The sequence below is a fragment of the Glycine soja genome, chromosome 20, assembly GCF_004193775.1.
Source record: "Glycine soja cultivar W05 chromosome 20, ASM419377v2, whole genome shotgun sequence".
NCBI lineage: Eukaryota > Viridiplantae > Streptophyta > Magnoliopsida > Fabales > Fabaceae > Glycine > Glycine soja.
In genome coordinates, this window is record NC_041021.1 from 16,664,284 (window position 1) to 16,688,618 (window position 24,335).

Here is a 24,335-nt window from a genome sequence, read left to right on the forward strand (position 1 = left end):
GGAAGCAAAGGACTTTATTGATGAAGAAGATCCAAGGCCTACAAGCTCCACATGGAGCTACGTCACATGGGTTCTGCTAGAGGCATGAGCAATGACGGGAACCAGAATGATGAAAACCTTCATTCTTACTCTGACTGCAATAGAGAGGAGAAAATTAGTCATAAGAGTGTTTGGATGACCACATTTAAGGTTCCCAACAAACACTGACTATCCGAAGGGAAAATTGCCTAAAATTAATGCACACAAATGGAAGTATGGCAACCTATTGGAGGCTCCCAACTTACTTCCAATGAAAGGCCTTTTTTTTTACAAAATTTGAAAGTAATGAAGGTAAACATACAAGTGTCCAATTACAAGTAAATTGCCAATTACAAAATTACAAAAAAAAGAGTTCTCAATTTTGGTGGTTGTTTCTCTTTGGTGTTTCACTCAATTTGGAGTGCTTCTTAGTCCAATAGCTCTTAAGGTCGTTAGCCCCTTGCTTCTTGACTCAATTCTTCAATGGATGGCACCAATCCTCCTTTTTTATTCCGTATATGGCAACTCACAAACAAGGAAACAATGAGACAACTCCTGGACCTTTCACGATTAAAGTTCGTAGACCACACGTTCTGGTTTTTTCGACGTTTTCCTCGAATAAAAGTTGGTGGCAACTCCGCGCACCTTCCTCCCTTGGAAGACGCACCCGTGAGCCCTTGCGTTGCCCTCCCACTGAAGGGTAGGTTGCGATAGTTGGCGACTCCACTAGGGACTATTTTTAGATAGTTAGGCTTATTAATCTTTTGTGCAAAAGTTGTGTTTTCCCTTTCATCGGTTTCCCTTTTCCTTTATGTTCTTGTATAAACTTCTTCGATGTTGTAAGCGTGTTTAAATGTATGCATGAGATAAATATGTATTCATTTGATGCACACAACACCAACACCTTTTTGCACACATGGTGAGTTGAAAAAGGGCCCTATACCCGGGTCCATGGGAACATAAGGAGTGGAGGTGAATCTGTCGTCATGCTAGGTCTTCGACTTGCTTGATAACAGTGAACCCTCATCTAGAGTTTTTCTCTTTGATAATATATTGTTGCTGGTAGTCCCTACTGCCGCAATATGTTTTTCGAAGGGGATGATACCTCTAGAAACCGTCAAGAGAGATATGACCACCTTGGAAATTATCACTAAAAGCCTTTTAGTTCCTCCCAGTTAGGTCCCTAAAATAGGGACACGAAGCGAACACGTTGCATGCCTTTTAAACACTGTCATGCATATAACCTAAATGTCATGTACGCCTTTGCTGTATGATTATTTGTGGATATTTCCATATTGTGTACATCCCCATGTTGCGCTTTTGCGCGTCTGCATCATGTCGTCATGCATGCATTGTATGTTGGTCTCGTCTTTTGTCATGGGAAGCCGGAAGGTCCATATCACCTTCTTAACCGCATAAGTCACTTACCATATTCATGCATTGCATTTTGCATAAGTCACTTCATCACCATGCATCTACATCTAACATGTTTTTTGCATACCATTTGTTTTCATGTTTACTCATGCATGATCCTTGCATTTTCCTCTGCAAAACAAAAACAAAAAAAGGAAGCATGAAATTTCACGCTGCATTCTTAGTTGCATATGTTCGGTACCATGAGCCAACCATGTTGGGATCATAAATCCGTTTCACTTAAAAATAAAATGATTGAACATGGTACCTAATGCATGGTTAACTAAGAAAAGATGTTTCTTCAGGCATCTCAATTTCATAATTACATTTTCCATGCATAGCTTAAGTATGCTCGAGTCATTCACCTCTGTGAAATGTTGTCAAATTATTGGCAATCGAAATTGCCATTCCTTGGATTATTGGGTTGAACCAAGCTCATGCTTTCTAGAAAAGGTTCATCAAGTCAAGGTCAAGTATGGAAGTAACCAACTTGCAAATTGGGGCAAAAGATGAATCGAGTTACATCGCTACTTTGTTTACTGCCAAACACATTTAGGACTGTTGATGTCCCTGTTACTTCCAGTTTCACTTTGACCAAAATGTCATGGACCATGTTGAAAATCTAAATTGATTCAACCCCATGTCCTGCATAAAAATTCGCAATACTTCAATTGTGTATCATTCGCATACATCCATGCTTTTCATTGGTTGCATTGCTCATTGCATTCTTTCCTTGAAAAAAACAGGAACTTAATCATTGTTATAAAAAAAGAACACGTTTTACGGTGCCCTTACCGAACCTGTGCTAGAGCTAGAGTAATGGGTGAAGTAGAGGAGCTGCAAGAGCATATGAAGGCCGACATGGAGGCCATGAAAGAGCAAATGGCCACAATGAGGGAGGCCATGATGAGCAAGAAGAAGATAATGGAAGCCAATGCAGTTGCAGTTGCCGCTACCAGTGCTATTGCTAAGGTGAACCCGACGCCCCCATCTGGCCTCAACCAAATGAATCATCCAAACTCAGATATGGTAGGCAAAGATTTGGGAAGTACGGGCACGCCTTCCCGCCATATGGCTTGCCTCCCAACTATACACCACCCAATGTGGCGTACACTCCCGATGAGGATGTCAATAATTCCGCTCCCATACTCATTGAGAGCTGACAACCTCATCATGCACATGTCTCTTAACCCATGGGGGAGACATATGAAATACCCCACTACAATCTAGCCGACTTCGAGCCTTGCCTCGGATATGCCACTAAAGGGCAAGCAGTTGGTGGTATACCACTACAAAACACATTGGAGGGCCCTCAATTTCGCCCCCAACCACAACCCTTGCATTCCACAACGGTTAAAATCCCTCTTGTTATGGAAGAAATGGGAAAAGTTTGATCATCTAGAGGAAAGGCTCAGGGCCATTGAAGGAGGCAGAGATTATGCCTTTACTGACATAGAAGAGTTGTTCCTAGTACCCAATCGTGGTCATTCCTAAGTTCAAGGTTCTGGAATTTGACAAGTACAAGGGGACTACTTGCCCTAAGAACCATCTAAAGATGTATTGTTAGAAGATGGGGGGCATACGCAAAAGATGAGAAACTATTGATACATTTCTCCCAAGAAAGTCTTATTGGGGCAACTGTCACCTGGTATACTAACTTGGAACCTTCCAGAGTCCATTCTTAGAAGGACCTAATGGTTTCCTTCGTTAGGCAATATCGGTACAATTCTGATATGGTTCCGGATAGGATGCAACTACAAAGCATATGCAAGAGGGGGCACGAATCTTTCAAAAAATACGCCCAAAGGTGGAGGGATCTGGCAGCCCAAGTGGTTCCCTCAATGACAGAGAAAGAAATGATAGCAATGATAGTAGACACATTAACAATGTTCTACTATGAAAAATAGTGGGTTACACACCTTCAAGCTTTGCGGATTTGGTCTTCGCCGGCGAAAGGATCAAAGTGGGTCTAAAAAGAGGCAAATCTAATCATCCCGCTTTGATGAATGGAAAAACTGGGGCAAATGAAGAAGATGTGAATGAGGGAGAAACCCTTGCTATGATTGTCATTCCTACATGGTCAAATTTCCCATCAGCCCAACAATGTCATTACTCAGCCAATAACAGTCCCTCTCACCCAATCATCCATAAAAGCCATCCCCAAATCAGCCACAAGGCTTGCCTGCTTACCACACCCCCAATGCCCAAACACCACCTATAGCGCAAACAAAAAAGGAATTTTGCAGCAAAAAGCCTGTAGGATTCACCCCAAATTCCGGTGTCATATGCTAACTTGCTCCCATATCTACTTGATAATGCAATGGTAGCCTTAACCCCTGCCAGGGTTCCTCAACCTCCATTTTTCCGAGGATACGACTCGAACGCAGCATGTGCATATCATAGAGGAGTTCCTGGACATTCCATTGAGCAGTGTATGACCTTGAAGCGTAAGGTGCAAAGTCTAATTGATGCGAGCTGGCTGAAATTTGAGGAGAACCTCTTGTGAATCCTAACATTGACAAGTGACACCACACATGGGGCAATTTTGAAAGCTGTTGTTAGATGTCTCTAATGACTCACAGTTTATGCCATTATTGTAAACCACAGTTACAATGCTAAATAAAATGGATAAATTTGACATCTTTGTCCCTCATCTTCTCGTAATTACATTTTTGCTTCCACTAGAATGTGGGTGCAAGCCATTGGTTTGTTTGCTCAAGCGACCTGCGCTCCTGAGTTTGAACTTCCAAGACCATTCAATCAGAAATTACTCGTGCTACACCTTTGGTGAGGATGCCATAAACAACGAGTAAAGCAGAAAAGTTCAAAAAGAAAAAGAAAAAAAGCATTTGATTGACTTTGTTTTCAAGTAAAAATATAGGCACTCATGTGACCTCATTTTATCATTCCTGAAAGTTTGTCTTTTTGAGAGAGAAGTGAGTTATCAAGAATAAGAGTCATTTGACTTAATCTGTCAACTGAAAAATCCTTCAACTGTTTCTCATCCTTGAAAATCCTTTTTGAGAATCAACTGCTTCTTTCATTCTGCCTAGCTATAAGGTTGTGAAAACAAAACAACGATGGATAACTCAGAGCCCTACACTGGGGCAATGAAAGGCACCATGCGTGAGCCTCAAGCGAACCTATGGGTAGGTCAAAAGTTCTCACCTGTCGATGTTTTTAAATGAAAAGGGGGTGACAAAAACTAGGATTTCAATGGATTGATTAAACGGCTCCATTTTCATCACCCCAAAATTGTCAAGTGACTAAATCAAACAAAACATACACTCTGAGGGAGTTCCCGACGAGATTTGCAAAGATAGGATGAGGTTGCATGAATTATCACCTCTTTCAAAAGGACAGTTAATCTGTGTTTAACAAAAATATATCAAATCAAAATCAAAATCACAAAATCGGTAAAGAATGTCATTAACATTGTACAACTTTCCATTACATTGCATTGTTGCATATGAAGTCCGCATTTACCGCATTTCAAGACAAAGGTTGCATGCATCTGCATCCCTAAAAATCATGTTAACTGCATAGATTTCCTACATCTAATGTCCAATCTTTTGAATTCGGGATGACCGGCCCTCTCAATGAGTCAATCTCTTGCTTTCTCATAAGGGTGGACCCTGGGTACTAGTACCCTCACCTTCAAAGGACTACACGTCCTCACCTTCAGAGGGCTACACGTCCTCGCCTTCAGAGGGCCACACGCCCTCGCCTTCAGAGGGCTGCACGCCCTCGCCTTTAGAGGACTACACGTCCTCACCTTCATATGACTACACGTCCTCGCCTTTAGAGGGCTACACGTCCTCGCCTTCAGAGGCTTACACGTCCTCGCCTTCAGAGGACTACACGTCCTCACCTTCAGAGGGCGTCCTCGCCTTCAGGGGGTTACACGCCCTCGCCTTCAGAGGCTCCGAATCTGCTCCTTTAGAGAACTCAAAGTCCTCTGACCTTAATGCTTAACCGAGACTTGTGCTTCTAGGTGAGGGGCCAGTAGTTTCCCTTTATCAGTTCCTTTGCCACCCCTCTGATCTCGGAGGAGGGCCAACTGTGTGAGCACAACCAGAGAGGGAGGCTATCGCGCAGCTACTATGCATACCGGGGCAAGATTTCGCCCAGACTGCCACAGGGAGACAACTGCGGATCATGCACACCACCACAACTCCAATCTCCCCCTGCCGAAGTGTTAGTTGGTCTGTGCTGTCATGACATAGGTAAGTATGCACATGGCTCAACTGATTTCTGATATCATCTACTGTTTGCAGGGATCGTGCCCGCAAGACACCTAGTGGACCCGAAGAATTCCAACAGGGTCCTGGGGTTTCTAGCTCTGATTATGGGCCTCTGTCAGTTCTATAGAGTGCCCATCGCCGCCAACAAGGTCATCAGGCCCCCTACTAACCGAGCTTTCATCAAGAAGTGCTGCGCCCCAAGGCTAGCGCAGGGAGAGACACCACAACAGCCTGGGTGCTGCAATCCTACCCCCCAAGGGTATTGGATAGAAGACTCCAAAAGGATTGGGCTAGAGCTGCTAAAGAAGGTCATGGGGTTCTCATGAACCCCAGGATAGATTTATGAGCCCATGGACCAAGGTTGGGTGCTTTCTTCTTTGTAAATATTAGAATAGGTTTTTCCTTCTTTTGGGCCTTGTATTTTGGCCATTATAGTAGTATAGGGCTTTAGCCTTGTACTTCAGGGCATTTTGAGTAGTCTTTGTAGTAGGGACTTTTTTTATATTTTCATGTATTTTGGCATGGGGGTGAGCTTGGCTATTATAGGGGGTGTGTGTAGCTAAGTTGTAGCCTCTTTAGGAATCTTCTCAAGGAAGCTTCTCAAGAAGGTAAGCTTAGTTATTAGAGGGGTGTGTGTAGCTAAGCTCTATCTTCTCAAGGAAGTTTTCTCAAAAAAGCTTCTCAAGGAAGTTTTCTCAAAAAAGCTTCTCAAGGAAGTTTTCTCAAGAAAGCTTCTCAAGGAAGCTACCTAGTCTATAAATAGAAGCATGTGTAACACTTGTTGTAACTTTGATGAATGAGAGTCTTGTGAGACACAACTCAAAGTTCAACTTTTCACCCTTTTTCTTCCTTCAATTTCGTGCTCCCCCCTCTCTCTTTCTCTCCCTCTTTCTTTTCCTCCATTGAAGCATCCTCTCCAAGGCTCATCTTGGTGGTGAAGCTCCTTCTTCCATGGCTTATTCCCTAGTGGATGGCGCCTCCTCTCACCTCTTCTCCTTTGTATTCCGCTGCGTCTCCATGGTGGAAAATCACCATTAAAGGACCTCATTGAAGCTCAAAGATCCAGCCTCCATAGAAGCCCCACAAGCAAGCTTCCATAACTGGGGATGGTCGGGAGCGGGCTACAGATGCACCGCCACCACCTTCAGAGCCCCTCAGCTCATCTACAAAGGCTGAAGCGTTGCCTACGACCTGTGGCCGACCAGCAGGCGACCAAGTCCAAAGCCAAAGGTAAGCAAAAGTACAAGGTTCGTGATCGACAAGTCATCATGCATCCGGCTCAAGACGTTAAAGAAGCGCTACTAGGAGGCATCCTAGAATTGGCTATGATGAAGCTCCCCGCGAAGCAGTCCAGGAAGGGCACCATTAAAGAGGGTTCCGGTGCGGCCCCACAAGCCGACATAGGCTTTGACAAACACCGATTCCAGAGCCTGGAACATCAGTAGCATTTTGAGGCCATCAAAGGATGGTCATTCCTCAGATAGAGACAAGGGCAACTGAGGGATGATGAATTTCCGCACTTCCTTTGAGGAGGCGGAGCCATACAACCAGGATCGCCAAACTTGTGATTTATCCTTCATTACTGCTTTCAGTTATTCTATTATTCTGTTATTTCCCTTGTGATCTGACATCATCTGCTATTGTGATCGAACTGCACATGCAGATATCTGTCGCATTGTGAGTAATTTACCGTTTTTGGCATATGGTCGTACTCACTTTACGATGATTTTTCCGAAACACAAAAATGTGTCTAAGTCTGGTGTACTTTCGTTCACACGCCTTTTTTTTAATAAAATGTAATCTCGGGTATCAACCGTGCCTAGGTTACGAACTATTTTTAATCTTTTTAAAAATGGCCAAAACAAGAAAAAAAAACAAACAAGAAAAAAAATATCTTTCGGCTGAAAAGCCAACACGCTTTTGAAAAGAAATAACTTCCAGCTTTTCTTTGAAAAAGATTCACCGATCAAAACACAAGGTTTTTTGTTGAAAAAATGTGTATGCTCCTAAAGGGTGAATGCTGTGAACATTTTCCCAAACGCCCAAAATGGACTTGAATGAATGCATGAATTGATAAAAGAGCATATTTTGGAAACACTGGGTTGACTTAAATAGGGAAAATGAATCCTAAGCCCTAGTGTCACATGACCATAAAAACTTGATGCTTGAGTGTCCACATGGGTGCATGCATGACCAGTTTTGCATAAAAATTTTGAATCATCATTGTTGCATGCGTGTCATGGAAATAATGTGGGACATTCCTTTATGCCTGAACCGCTGACCAAACCAACATCCTGACATATATCATGTCCGGCCGTTCTACAAGCCTTGAGCCAAAATCCCAACTCACCATAAACTATGACCAAAGGTGAGAATGTCCATCCTCGCCCTCGGAAGAAAACAAAGAAAAAAAAGAAGAAAGTTCCCAAGCAAAGATCGAAAGAAAAAAAAAGAAAAAGAAAGTTCCCGAGCAAAGATCAGAAGAAAACAAAAGAAAAAGAAAGTTCCCGATCAAAGATCGGAAGAAAACAAAAGAAAAAAGAAAATCCCCGATCAAAGATCGGAAGAAAATGAAAGAATTATGCAGAAGGGTCTTCAAACCAGAAAAATATCCAAACAATACAGAATAATCACAACCAAATAAGGAAAGAAAGGAAACAACGACTTGAAGTCGTCCTTTCCCTTTGATTGCCAACCAAAATCCTGTGCGCTAGCGACTTTCTCGTCCCGCACTAAACAAAAAAACAGAAAAAGGGAAAGGCCAAAACACTCGAATCCAAATTTCCCACCAAAAAACATCATTCTCGAAAAAGTCCTATTGATCCATGATCACGCATGTAATCTTTGATTTGATAGGAAATGATTTGCAAAATCAAGTCATGACATATCTATGGTTCGGAATTAGGATAAAACACTTTCCTGTGTGAGATTGATACACTTCGAGTGATTTTCTTCTATTTTGTAGGACCCAGTGTTTCCTGTAAATGGTCGTTTAGAAATGAAACGCTAACATCTAAAATCTCATTTGTGGTTATGAGAAAATTTCATCAGCATACTCTCCTTCCCTAATAAACACATTGTTTTTTCCAAAAAATTATATGTTGCTCTGATCAGTTGGAGGTTTTGTTTCTTTACTAAAGCATGTTCGCATTTTAGTGAAAGAACATCGAGACTATTTTACTCTCATAATTTAAAGAACTACGTAGGTCTGAGTTCCCCATCACAAATTCAGGATACGTAGGTGTCATACCCTAATTTCGTCTGGGGACCATCTGTTTGTTGGGATTTGACCCTCGTTTGACCACTTCGAGGTACTTGGCACCCATCGTTAGGCAATCCGTGAAATTGCGCGACATGTCGGGAGTTGAAAGGAAGTGTTAATGTGCAATCCGTAAAGTCCCGTAACATTCAGGAAGCCAAAGAAGGGACGATTGCGTAATCCATAAGGTTTCGTGACATTACGGAAAGAAAACAAGTATCCTTACATAATTCGTAAAGTTCCATAACGTTACGGAAAAAGAATCAGCAAAAAAAGGGCAGAGGTGTGGAAGCAAAGCTTCATGATGAATCAACAATGATTCAAAGGTGTTTAGATGATAACAATGATGACAACAAAAGATGATGACAAAGGTGATGAACAAGAAGCTCAAAAGATCAAAGAACAACTCAAGTGAATCAAAGAACATCCCAAGTGAATCAAGAACAAGTCAAGAGTTCAAGAATCAAGAAGAATTCGAGACTCAAGATCTCAAGAATCAAGATCAAGATTCAAGACTCAAGATTCAAGAATGAAGAAAAGACTCAATCAAGATAAGTATTAATTTTTTTTTTCAAAACTTTGAATTGCACATGAGTTTTTGACAAAACCTTTACCAAAGAGTTTTTACTCTCTGGCAAAATGAGTTTGAAAAAGTTTTCAAACTGAATTTACAACGTTATAAATATTTTCAAAAGGCTGTAATCGATTACAATGTTTTGGTAATCGATTACCAGTGCCCTTGAACGTTGAAATTCAAATTTAAATGTGAAGAGTCACATCCTTTCACTCAAAAGCTTTGTGTAATCGATTACACTTATTTGGTAATCGATTACCAGTGTTTGTTTCTGAAAAATCTAAAGATGTAACTCTTCAAAAAGGTTTTGAATTTTTCAAATGGGTTTTAAGTTTTTCTAAAAAGTTATAACTCTTCTGAATGGCCTTCTTGATCAGACATGAAGAGTCTATAAAAGCAAGGCTTTGTTTTGCATTTTCAATCAATCTTTCTAACAACAATCTTGAATACCTTTGCTTTTCCAATCAATCCTTAACAAGCCTTGAAATCTCTTTGAAGTTCCTCTTCTTCTTCTTTTGTACCAAAAGCTTTCTGAAATTTTTTGGTTTTCTAAACCTTGAAAACTTGTGCTACTCATCTTTTCATTCTCTTTTCCCTTTGCCAAAAAGAATTCGCCAAGGACTAACCGCCTGAATTCTTTTTGTGTCTCTCTTCTCTCTTTTCCAAAAGAACAAGGGACTAACCGCCTGAATTCTTTTGTGTCTCCCTTCTCCCTTGTCAAAGAATTCAAAATGACACAGTCTAAGAATTCTTTTGATTCTTCCCATTCCCTAATTCAAAATCGTTCAAAGGTTTAACCGCTTGAGAATTCTTTTGTATCCCCATTCACAAAGTATCAAAGGTGTAACAGCTTGAGATCTTTGTTGTAACACATTGGAGGGTACATCCTTTGTGGTACAAGTAGAAGGTACATCTACTTGGGTTTGACTGAGAACAAGAGAGGGTACATCTCTTGTGGATCAGTTCTAGTGGAGGGTACATCCACTAGGGTTTCAAAGAGAACAAGGGAGGGTACATCCCTTGTGGATCTTTGCTTGTAAAAGGATTTTTACAAGGTTGAAAGAAATCTCAAGGACCGCAGGTCACTTGGGGACTGGAGGTAGGCACGGGTTGTTGCGGAACCAGTATAAAAACTCTTGTGTGTTTGTTTCCTTCTTCCCTACTCTTTTACTTTCCATTGTGCATTTAATTTTCGCTTTTACTTTCTGTTAAGTTTCTCTTCTACTCCATATTCTTTTATCAACAAAAGTAAAAGCCTTAAAAGAGTAATTTTTAATTGGTAAAGTTTTAGGAATAATTAATTCAACCCCCTTCTTCTTAATTATTCTGAGGCCACTCGATCCAACAAGAGGGGGTGTATTTAGTAAACAAGGGTGTGCAAATAGCAATTAGGCCCACTTGGGGCTTCCAAGATCTTCCAACAGAAGGCGGTGCTAGGCGGCAACCACCTCCCTCTTTTCCCCTATAAATAGGGGAAGGAGGGTAGAACAAATTCGTTCAACCCTCCTGGTATTTGAGAATTACTTAAAATTAGTGAGAAAAATTGTTTTCGTGAAGAAAATGCAAGTTGAGGCGCTTCTATAACGTTTACGAGATGTTTCCGTGGGCGATTTCTCAAAGGTTTTCCATCGTTCTTCGTTCGTTCTTCATCATTCTTCGGTCTTCAACAGGAAAGTTCCCGAAATCGAACCTTTCAATTCATTCTATGTGCCCTTAGTGGTCCCCACTTGTTTCGTGTGCTTTTATTTTTATTTCATTTACTTTCCGTACCCCCTTTTGACGTGCTTTAGTTATTTATTTAAGTCACTTTCTCGCCTAATCAAAAAAATAAAATAAATTTCCACCGATCATTTGAGTTGTAATTTCTTTTAATTTCTGTTAGAATAAAATCCGACCGATCTTTCATGCCGTAACCACGGTTAAACCAAAAAAAGCACAATAATAATAAAATAATCAAAATATCTTGAAAAATAATAATAAAATAATCAAAATATCTTTGAATAAAATAATAAAAAAAATGAATCGGACGTTTTTCTTTGGAAGTTTCCTTGAATGAATTGACTAATAACCAAAGTGAAACTAAGGATAAAATCAACTCACAAATCAAGCTTTGTCCGCAAAAATCACCTAAAAACGTTTTAAGGTCCAGCGTCTTAAACAGTCCTCTTTGCTTTTATCGGTTAACATGGACCGTTCAAAAGCATGAAGTCAACATGTAACTTTACTGCTTTTGCAAGAACTACGTAGGTCTGATTTACTCATCGCAATTGAGGATACATAGGAGCAAAAGCCCCAATGCCTTAATGTTTTCTCTCCTTTCAAAAGAATAGAAAGATTGTTTAATGGTCCAACGCCTTAAATGATCTTTTATTCAATCAAAATACATCTTGCAAAAAAGGATAAAAATAATTTAACCAACATTTAGTTCTCAAAGAACTACGTAGGTCTAATTTCCTTATCACAATTGAGGAATACATTGGAGCAAGGGAAACACCCTTGTCGACCACAAAAAGATAAAAATATAAAAAGGGAAGATAACACAAATTGAAGTCATATTTGCACACTTAATTAAAGGTTGTCGTCCTTTGTGACGGACGCGTGGGGTGCTAATACCTTCTCCATGCGTAAATACAACTCCCGAACCTTTCACTTAAAGTTCGTAGACCATGTCTTTTCTGGTTTTTCTTACGTTTTCCTCAAATAAACGTTGGAGGCGACTCCGCGCGTATTCCTTTCTTGGAAGACGCACCCGTGAGCCTCGCGTCGCCCTCCCACTGGGGATGATTGTTAGAGAGTTAGGCCAATCAATCAGTGTGCTTTCTTTACTATGACTTCCCTTTTGTTCTTTTTCTTTGTCTATTTTTCTTATGTTCTTGTGTATATAAACTCTTTTGATGCTTTTAGTGTGTTTTAAAATGTATGCATGAGGTAAATATTTATTCATTTGATGCACGCAAACACCAACACTATTTGCACACACGGTGAGTTGAAAAAGGGCCCTATACCCGGGTTCGTGGGAACATAAGGAGTGGAGGTGAATCTGTGATCATGCTAGGTCTTCGACTTGCTTGATTACAGTGAACCCTCATCTAGAGTTTTTCTCTTTGATAACATATTGTTGCTAGTAGTCCCTACTACTGCAATATGTTCTTCGAAGGAGATGATACCTCTAGAGGCCATCAAGAGAGATATGACCACCTTGGGAATTATCACTAAAAAGCCCTTTTAGCTCCCTCCCATGTAGGTCCCTAAAATAGGGGCACGGAGCAAACACGCTGTGTGTCATTTTTTACATTGCCATGCATGTAGCCCTAAATGTCATGTACGCCTTTGCTTATAATTGTTTGTGGATATTGCCATACTGTGTACATCCCCCGTGTTATGCTTTTGCGCGTCTGCATCATGTCGTCACGCACGCATTGTATGTCAGTCTCGTCTTTTGTCATGGGAAGCCGAAAGATCCATATCACCTTCTTAACTACACACATGGGGCACTGCATCCCCGAATGCGCAAGTAAGAAGAGATAATTTTTTGGGCTCTCGTGTCCGTAAATGCATTCATATCATGCATCACATAAGCATCTCCTCATGGCATCGTAATGGACGTATCGTTCCTACATTTGTCACTTATCATTTCATGCGTTGCCTTTTGCATAAGTCATTTCATCACCATGCGTCTGCGTCTAACATGCTTTTTGCATACCTTTTATTTTCATGTTTACTCATGCATGATCCTTGCATTTTCCTCTGCAAAATGAAAACAAAAAAAGGGAAGCATGAAAATGCACGCTGCAGTCTTAGTTGCATATGTTAGGTACCATGAGCCTACCATGTTGGGATCATAAACCCATTTCTAAAAAACAAAAAAAAAACAACAAAACAAAATGATTAAGCATGGTACCTAATGCATTGCTAACTAGGAAATGATGTTTCTTCGGGCATCTCAATTTCATAATTACATTTTCCATGCATAGCATACGTACTCCCGAGTCTTTCGTCTCTATGAAATTTTGTCGAAGTATTGGCGACCGAATTGCCATTCCTTGGATTATGGGGTTGAACCAAACTCATGCTTTTACGAAAAGGTTCATCAAATCAAGTTGAAGCATGGAAGTAACCATCTTGCAAAAATTGGGGCAAAAGATGGATCGAGTTACATCGCTGCTTCGTCTACTGCCAAACACGTTTAGGATTGTTGATATCCTTGTTACTTCCAGTTTCACCTTGACAAAGATGTATGGACCATGTTGAATATCTAAATTGATTCAACCCCATGTCCTGCGGAAAAATTTGCAATACGTCAACTGTGCATCATTCGCAAACATCCATGCTTTTCATTGGTCGCATTACTCATTGCATTCTTTCCTTGAAAAAAAATGAACTTAATCATTGTTATCAAAAAGAAAGAACACGTTTTACGGTGCCCTTAGCAAACCTGTGCTAGAGCTAGAGTAATGGGTGAAGTAGAGGAGGTGCAAGAGCAGATGAAGGCTGACATGGAGGCCATGAAAGAGCAAAAGGCCACAATGATGGAGGCCATGATGAGCAAGAAGAAAATAATGGAAGCCAATGCGATTGCAATTACCGCTACCAGCACTGTTGCTAAGGTGAACCTGACGCTCCCATCTGGCCTCAACCAAATGAATCATCCAACCTCAGTTATGGTAGGCAAAGATTTGGGAAGTACGAGCGGCCCCCATTATGTGCAAATTCAAAACAAGCACGCCTTCCCGCCATATGGCTTGGCTCCCAACATACACCACCCAATGTGGCGTACACTCCCAATGAGAATGTCAATAACTCCACTCCGATACTCATTGAGAGCCAATAACCTCAATCTAATCATGCACATGTCTCTCAACCCATGGGGGAGACACATGAAATTCCCCACCACAATCTAGCCGACTTCGAGCCTTGCCTCGGATAAGCCACTGAAGGGCAAACAGTTGGTGGTATACCCCTGCAAAACACTTTGGAGGGCCCTCAATTTCACCCCTAACCACAACTCTTGCATTCCACAGCGGGTAAAAACCCTCATGCTATGGCAGAAATGGGAAAATTGGATCATCTAGAGGAAAGGCTCAGGGCCATTGAAGGACGCAAAGATTACGCCTTTGCTATCCTAGAAGAGTTGTTCCTAGTACCCAATATCATCACCCCTCCCAAGTTCAAGGTGTTGGACTTTGACAAGGGGACTACTTGCCCAAGAACCATCTAAAGATGTATTGTCGGAAGATGGGGGCATACGCAAAAGATGAGGAACTACTGATACATTTCTTCCAAGAAAGTCTTACTAGGGTAGCTGTTACCTGGTACACTAACTTAGAACCTTCCCAAGGTGCTTCCGTAAGGCTTCTAAGATGTTTCCGTAAGCGATACTGTGGAAATTCTTCATCATTCTTCACCGTTCTTCGTTTGTTCTTCGGTCTTCAACCGGTAAGTTCCCCAAATCAAATCTTTCAAATCATTCTATGCACCCTTAGTGGTCCCTACTTATTTTATGTACTTTCACTTTCATTTCGCTTACTTTCAGTCTTCTTTTCTTCCGCTTTAACGAGCTTTTAATCGTTTATTTAAGCTGTTTTCTCACCCAATAAATGATAAAATGAATTTCAACCGATCATTTATGTTGTAATCTCGTTTAATCACAGTTAAAACAAAATCTAATCGATCGTTCACATTGTAACCTTGGTTAAACCAAAAAAAGCAGAATAATAATAAAATAATCAAAATATATTGAAAATAATAATAATAAAATAATCAAGAAAAATCAATCGGACGTTTTTCTTTTAAAGTTTCCTTGAATTAATTGACTAATAACCAAAGTGAAACCAAGGCTAAAATCAACTCATAAATCAAGATTTGTCCGCAAAAATCACTTGAAACCGTTTTAAGGTCCAACGCCTTAAATGGTTCTCTTTGCTTATATCGGTTAACATGGACCGTTCAGAAACATAACTTTACCGCTTTTGCAAGAACTACGTAGGTCTGATTTCCTCATCGCAATTGAGGATAAGTAGGAGCAAAAGCCCCACTTTTGTCGACCACCCCAAGAGATCGTTAATGTTCCAACGTCTTAACGTTTCTCTCCTTTCACAACCAAGAGATCGTTAATGGTCCAATACCTTAACGTTTCTATCCATTCAAAAAAACAAGAGATCGTTAATGGTCCAACGCCTTAACGTTTCTCTCCTTTCAAAATCAAAAGATCGTTTAATGGTCCAACACCTTAAATGACCTTTTGTTCAGTCAAAATATATCTTGCAAAAAAAGATAAAAACAACTTAACCAACGCTTAGTTCTTGAAGAACTACATAGGTCTGATTTCCTTACCACAATTGAGGAATACGTAGGAGCAAGGGAAACACCCTTGTCGAAAACAAAAAGATAAAAAAATACAAATAAGGCATAAAAATGTGAAAGGGAAAATAAAACAAATTGAAGTCGTATTTGCACACTTGATTAAAGGCTGCCGTCCCTTGTGACGGGCGTGTGGGGTGCTAATACCTTCCCCGTGCGTAAATACACCTCTCGAATAAATGTTGGTGGCGACTCCGCACATTTTCCACCCTTGGAAGACGCACTCCTGAGCCCTCGCGTCGCCCTCCCGCCGAAGGGTGTGTTGCGACAGTAGGAGCAAAAGCCTCGCTTTTGTCGACCACCCCACCTTTTGCTATCATGACCTGTGGGTCTGGTGGCAAGCGAAGACACCCTATATGGTAACCCGCACACACTCATTTCCTATCTGTCAAACTCAAGAGTCCGGTAGCACGCAGAGACCAATGTGGTCATCTGCACCTTTCATGGAGATGTCAGTGTCTTCCGGCCGAGACTGTGAAAAAGTCTTGTTTGCTATCCGTCAGACTCAAGGGTCCGGTAGTATGTAGTGACTAACGTCATCATCTGCACCTTTCTCGAAGATGTCAGCGTCTTCCGACCGAGACTGTGAAAAAGTCTTGTTTGCTATCTGTCAGACTCAAGGGTATGGTAGCATGCAGTGACTAACGTCGTCATCTACACCTTTCCTGGAGAGGTCAGCATCTTCCGGCCGAGACTGCAAAAAAGTCTCCATTGCTATCCGTCAGACTTAAAAGTCTGGTAGCATGCAGTGACTAGCATCACATCGGCACCTTTCCCAGGGATGTCAGCGTCTTACGGCCGAGAGTGCAAAAAAGTCTAATTTCCTATCTGTCGGACTCAAGGGTCCGGTAGCATGCAGTGACTACCATCATCATTTGCACCTTTCCCGAAGATGTCAGCGTCTTCCGGCCGAGAATGCAAAAAAGTCTCGTTTGCTATCTGTCAGCCTCAAGGGTCTGGTAGCATGCAGTGACTAACTTCTTCATCTGCACCTTTCTTGGAGATGTGAGCGTCTTCCGGCCGAGACTGTGAAAAAGTCTTGTTTGCTATCTGTCAGACTCCAAAGTCGGGTAGCATGCAGTGACTAACATCATCATCTGCACCTTTCCCGGAGATGTCAGTGTCTTCTGGCCGAGAATGCGAAAAAGTCTCCTTTGCTATCCATCAGACTCAAGAGTCCGGTAGCATGCAGTGACTAACGTCATCATCTACACCGTTCCCGGAGATGTCAGCGTCTTTCGGCCAAGACTGTGAAAAAGTCTCATTTGCTATCTGTCAGACTCAAGGGTCCGGTAGCATGCAGTGACTCACGTCGTCATCTGCACCTTTCCCGGAGATGTCAGCGTCTTCCGGCCGAGACTGCGAAAAATTCTCGTTTGCTATCCGTCAGACTCAAGGGTTCGGTAGCATGCAGTGACTAACGTCGTCATCTGCACCTTTCCCAGAGATGTCAGCATCTTCTGGCCGAGACTGTGAAAAAGTCTCATTTGCTATCCATTAGACTCAAGGGTCCGGTAACATGCAATGACTAATTTCGTCATCTGCACATTTCCTGAAGATGTCAGCGTCTTTCGGCCGATACTATGAAAAATTCTCATTTGCTATCCGTCATACTCAAAAGTCCAGCAGCATGCAATGACTAACGTCGTCATCTGCACCTTTCCCAGAGATGTCAGCGTCTTTCGGCCGAGACTACGAAAAATTCTCATTTGCTATTCGTCAGACTCAAAAGTCCGGTAGCATGCAGTGACTAACATCGTCATCTGCACCTTTCCCGGAGATGTCAGCGTCTTCCGGCCGAGACTGCGAAAAAGTCTCGTTTGCTATCCGTCAGACTTAAGGGTTCGGTAGCATGCAGTGACTAATGTTGTTATCTGCACCTTTGCCGGAGATGTCAGTGTCTTCTGGCCGAGACTTCGTAAAAGTCTTGTTTGCTATCCGTCAAACTCAAGGGTCTAGTAGCATGCAGTGACTAACATCGTCATATGCACCTTTCCTGGAGATGTCAGCGTCTTCCGACCAAGACCGCGAAAAAGTCTCATTGCTACCGTCAGACTCAAGGGTCCGATAGCATGCGGAGATACCTCAGGGTTATCCGCAGCTTTCGTCAGCTAGAGGCAAGCGAGCCCATTGACACGCAGAGACCAATGTGGTCATCTACACCCTTCTCGGAGATGTCAGTGTCTTCCGGTCGAGACCGCGAAAAAGTCTCATTTTTTTTGTCAGACTCAAGTGTCTGGTAGCATGTGTAGACGCCTTATACGGTTATCCACACACACTTCGAAGAAAAAAATGTCTTCAGTCATTGCGTGCCTTCAAAGGTGACAATGTCTGCACACATTTCGAAGACAAAAATGTCTTCAGCCATTGCATGCCTCCAAAGGCGACAATGTCCTCACACATTTCAATGACAAAAATGTCTTCAGTCATTGCATGCCTTCAAAGGTGACAATGTCCTCATCTAAATTTCGAAGACGACGATGTCTTCAGTCATTGCATGCCTTCAAAGGCAACAATATCCTCATCTACATTTCAAAGACGACAATGTCTTCAGTCATTGCATGCCTTCAAAAGGCGACAATGTCTTCACCTCAAAAACATCAATATCCTTTTCTCCTGTGCTTTGTAGGACTCAATGTCCTTTGTTTGTACGTTTTTTTTAAAAGGGAGAGTGAAAATGAAAATGAAAATGAAAATGAATTAAATGAGAAAAGAAGGAAGTTCAATATCTTCATGCCTTCACGGGTTTTATTGCTTGGATTTGCACTAGTGCCCGGTCGGGTAAAGATTTAGCTTGAACGAAATTAGTGCCTTATCTTTACTTCCCTTTTATCTCCAATAAAAGATAAGTAAAGAGGGACAATTGTCATACCCTAATTTCATCCAAGGACCATTATTTTTCAGCATGCGACATTCGTTTGATCACCTCAGAATGTTTAACAGCCATCGTTGTGGAATTCGTAAAGTTTCGAGATGTTTTGGGAAGAAACCGGTCAAAAACACGAAAATGGAAGTGTATTTAGTAGAGTGGCGTTTGTGTAAATAAATTGTTGCACTCTAATTTCATCCGAGGACCATTTTTGATCGCTTCATAAGGCTTAACATTCATCATGGTGGAATCTGTAAAGTTTCGTGAGATTTCGGAAAGAAAACAGCTAAAAACACAAAAATTGGGGGTGAACTTATCAAGATAGGGGTGTAAAAAGAAATTTGAATCTAGGCCCTTCAGGAACATTTTGTAAGTTGGGTTCCTTAAGCTCCTCCACGTTTTATTGAAAAATGGTTTCCGGGGCTTCCTTGGCTTCCGTAATGCTTCCGTAAAATTTCCGAAAACCTTGGGTAAGCATATTTCACTTAATATTGGTGAAAGGGAAGAGAAAAAAAATGAAAATCAAATCTGAAACACTTCCGTAAGGCTTTTGTAACTTTTTCGTAAAGTACAAAAAAGGGGTGAACTTAGTAATTGGGGTGCGCTCAGAAATCTTCCTCAAGAAGCCTCTGGGCGGCAAACACCTCCCCATTTTTCCTATAAATAGGGGGAGGAGGCTGAGTTTCAAGGATCCCAAACCCCTTGGCTATGCATTTCAGCTGTTTTGGGTGGAAAAATGTGTTTTCGTGAAGAAAATCCGAGCCAAGGTGCTTCCGTAAAGCTTCTGAGATGTTTCCGTAAGCGATTCTGTGGAAATTCTTCATCGTTCTTCGTTCGTTCTTCGGTCTTCAACTGGTAAGTTCCCAAAATCGAATCTTTCAAATCATTCTATACACCCTTAGTGGTCCCTACTTGTTTTATGTACTTTCACTTTCATTTCGCTTACTTCCAGTCTTCTTTTCTTCCGCTTTAACGAGCTTTTAATCGTTTATTTAAGTTGTTTTCTCACTAATAAATGATAAAATGAATTTCAACCGATCATTTGTGTTGTAATCTCTTTTAATCACAGTTAAAACAAAATGTAACCGATCGTTCACGTTGTAACCTTGGTGAAACCAAAAAAAGCAAAATAATAATAAAATAATCAAAATATCTTGAAAAAAATAATAATAAAATAATCAAGAAAAATCAATCGGACGTTTTTCTTTGAAAGTTTCCTTGAATTAATTGACTAATAACCCAAGTGAAACCAAGGCTAAAATCAACTCACAAATCAAGCTTTGTCCGCAAAAATCACTTGAAACCGTTTGAAGGTCCAACGCCTTAAACGGTCCTCTTCGCTTTTATCGGTTAACACGGACCATTCAGAAGCATTAAATCAACACGTAACTTTACCGCTTTTGCAAGAACTACGTAGGTCTGATTTCCTCATCGCAATTGAGGATACGTAGGAGCAAATTCCCCGCTTTTGTCAACCACCCCAAGAGATCATTAATGGTCCAACGCCTTAACATTTCTCTCCTTTTAAAAACCAAGAGATCGTTAATGGTCCAACACCTTAACGTTTCTCTCCTTTCCAAAAATCAAATGATTGTTTAATGGTCCAACGCCTTAAATGACTTTTGTTCGGTTAAAATATATCTTGCAAAAAAAAAGATAAAAACAACTTAACCAACGTTTAGTTCTATAAGAACTACGTAGGTCTAATTTCCTCATCGCAATTGAGGATACGTTGGAGCGAGGGAAACACCCTTGTCGACCACAAAAAGATAAAAAAATACAAAAGACGCATAAAAACCATAAAAACATAAAAAGGGAAAATAAAACAAATTGAAGACATGATACTGCATATTTGATTAAAGGTTGTCGTCCCTTGTGCTTTGGAATCTGTGCCAATCATATGCTTAAAGTCTATACCCTAATTCTGCACAAGACAAGCTTAAAATAGGCTTTAAATTTGCGACGCTGCATTTAGAGCTACCCTCGCGCTTTGCACGGGTAAGTGGATTCGGGCTTAGCGTCAGTGGTGTGCTGAGCCTGGCTAAAGATGTTGGACAAGTGGCCTCAGAAATATTAAGAGGGGGGTAGAATTAAGATTTCATTGACTATTCCTAATTGAGAATTTCCTTTTCTTTATTATTCCCAAGATTCAATTATTTCTTTGTTAACAAGTTACTGAAATATTAAATGAAGGAAAGTAACTCAAAGAAATATAAACACAACAGAAAGTAAAGGAGATTAAGGAAATGTAAAGACAACAAAAATTAAAAGAGATAAGGGAAGAGAGAATGCAAAACCGGATTTATACTGGTTCGGCCACAACCCGTGCCTATGTCCAGTCCCCAAGCAACCCGCTTGAGATTTCCACTATCCTTGTAAAATCCTTTACAAGCAATGAACCATAAAGGAATCCCCTCCTTTGTGTTCAGTGATTACAACCAAGAAGTTATGCCTACTTCTTGCAATGAACCCAAAAGCGGCTAGTCTTTTGAGTCCAGTGATCAACCAAGAAGCAAATCCACTTCTTGCAATGAACCCAAAAGCGGTTAGTCTTTTGAGTCCAGTGATTAACCAAGAAGACCTTCTCTTGAAAACAGTCACCAAGAGTCGGTCTCTTGAAAAGCTTTTTGTAAGAATGGAGGAGAGGAAGAAAACAAAATAGCACAAGTTTTTTCCCAATGAACTTTTCTTGACAAAACAAGTATTGAACAAAAACTATTAGAAAGATGTTTAGAATGAAAGAATGAAAATCAGTTCTCAAATTCATGTCATGGTCACATATTTATAGCCATTTGATGGCTCTTGAAGAAATCATGTTAAAAGTTGTGACTCTCTTCAAAACTTGTCACTTTAAAAGTTGTGACTCTCTTCAAAACTAGTCAATTTAAAAGTTGTGACTCTTGGCAATTTATTTTTCAAAACCAGTCACTAGTAATCGATTACCATTATAGTGTAATCGATTACACATCAACAGTTGTGACTCTTCATGTTTAGATTTGAAAACCAACATTTAGAAACACTGGTAATCGATTACAAATGTTGTGTAATCGATTACACAAGTTTGAAAATGTTTTACCACAAGTTGTGACTCTTGAAATTTGAAATTCAACGTTCAAAAACATTGGTAATGAATTACATGCCCATGGTAATCGATTACTACTTTGTAAATCAGTTTTGAAACTATTTTGGGCTTCTGGTAATCGATTATTGCTTTCTGGTAATCGATTACCAGAGAGTAAAAACTCTGGTAAAAGATTTTTCTTTGAAAAATTCTTTTGGAAAAATTGTGCTATTCAATCTTTTCTTTGAAAAATTCTTTTTATACTTATCTTGAGGTTCTTGCATATCTTGAGTCTTCTCTTGAATCTTCACTTGAATCTTCTTGATTTCTTTAATCTTTTTGAATGTATCTTTGATTCTTGAAACTTACTTGAATATTGATTCTTGACTTGAGTCTTTGGCATCATCAAAATAAGCTTGGAAGCTTTGCTTCTACAGAAGACACCTGCTGCACTTAGCACACTGATCACGCGCTTAGCGCACGGCCTTGATGCTGATGCCCTGCCAGATTCTTCTTTCACGCTAAGCGCGCTAAAACTGTGCTTAGCGATGGATGCGTGCTTAGCCTACTGATGGGCTAAGCTCAACTGTCACTTTTGGCACTTTATGACTTAGCCTCTTTTTCACCTGAAATTGCACATATTTCATCATTAAATCCGATGTACATATTCTAGAGATAGCTTTCTCCATAAAACAAAATTTATCTACAAAATTCACTACAAAATAACCATAAATTGGAGAACTATACAAGTTTTGGAAAATGTTTTCTATACAAAATTTAGTCGTATAAGGGGACTAACAAACTCCCCCAAATTTACAGTTTTGCTTGTCGTCAAGCAAAGAAAGAACAGCTCACTTGTCCTCAAGTGACAAAGACAGTGGTCAATCAAAAGAAAATGGTGTCTGATTCATAAAGGAATTCAACCACATGAACTGAATATCATGGAATGCTTAAATCAATCACTTCTGACAAGCATGCAGCTTTTAAAAGATAGGAGCATACACATTAGAGTCACAACTGAAATAAGCTAGTAAGCATGACAAAAATCAAGGAAGAATCATCAACCAAAACCTCACAGTCATTGTTTCACTCAAGCACAAGTGTTTAGGCTTATTTCATCTTAAACAGTCAACACAAGTTCCAACCTTTGCATTTCATCTCATATCATACAGAAATGAACACACAAAATTGAATCCGAAGGACTTTCTAGGCATGTAATGGGGTTAGGCTGCCAACAATTCATGGATTTTCTAGGATTCAAAAGCTTAGATTCTAAGAGAGCATTCATCCATAGATAAACCTTCACCTTTTTCATTCATTCCTAACCCATACTCGCCCTTTATTTAGGCACTTGGCTTTCATTATTTTGCAGCATACACACTTATTAATTTCATTTGTACTTACAGTTTTTTTTATAGAAGACAATATATACATAAATAGTGTGTGTATACTATTTTCTTTTGATCTTTTCAATCCTTACCTAGTGCCTCCCCCAAATTTGGGACAAATTTACCTTGATAATAACTCCCCCAAATTTGGAACAAATTTGCTTTGAACCCAACTTATGTGGATGATGCTCTCCTACAACCTAAAATAAGGTAGCGGAAGATACAGCTGAATAGGGTTCATGTTCAATCAATCAATAAATTCATTCAGCTCAAACTGGGTGCAAGGGATAATTCATTCAAACATATAGTCAGCTATTTGGCTAAGTGGCTATTCATAATCAAACATGGCCTTCATCATCCTCAAATTCATTCATCCAGTCCATACTTCAGAGATTCACGAAAAAATTAGTACTAAATGATAGTCATTTCTCACAAAATTTAAGGATCACACTCTCACCAGGATACAGTTAATGCATTCCTTCACAATCAATTTGACAACCAACTAACATTTTCAGACATACTTCCAATCACATGCTTATTCTCTTCTAATGACTGCAAACTTGATCAAAACAATCATCTAATCATCCCAATCCATTCAATTCATACATTTGCTCAATCAAATCATTTTCAAACACTCGTTTCATACCAAACAAGCCACTGCATACAAAGTTCAACCAATTCACTGTTCAATCAAGCTCTTTTGTACAAGCAAACAAACAACTACACTACTGAATTTTAAATGCTAAAATTTAAAGAACTGAAACATAAAAGATGAAATTTAAATGACATAATCGTAAAATAACTAAAAATAAACTAAAGTGTTCAGAATGCAAAAATTTAAACGTCCTGCTCCTCCTGTGGCTGGACTTCATTAAGATCCAGTGCTTGAGTTGCTGATGAATCCTGGGTAGGCTGCTCTAGCTTCACAACTGGTGTAGATGGCTGGATCTCCTCAGGAGTAGTCTCCTCCTCTGCTGCTACTGGTACTGGTGCTAGTGGCTCCTTAATATCAGGCTCCCGGGCTACAGAGGCCCCACCCCTTCCAAAAGAAGAGGGCTGGTCTCTTGGCCAGGCCACCTAAGTCTCAAACTCCTCCATGCTCATTATGGAGGGTGAGCCCAAGCCCTGAAGGCTCTGCATGATGATGGA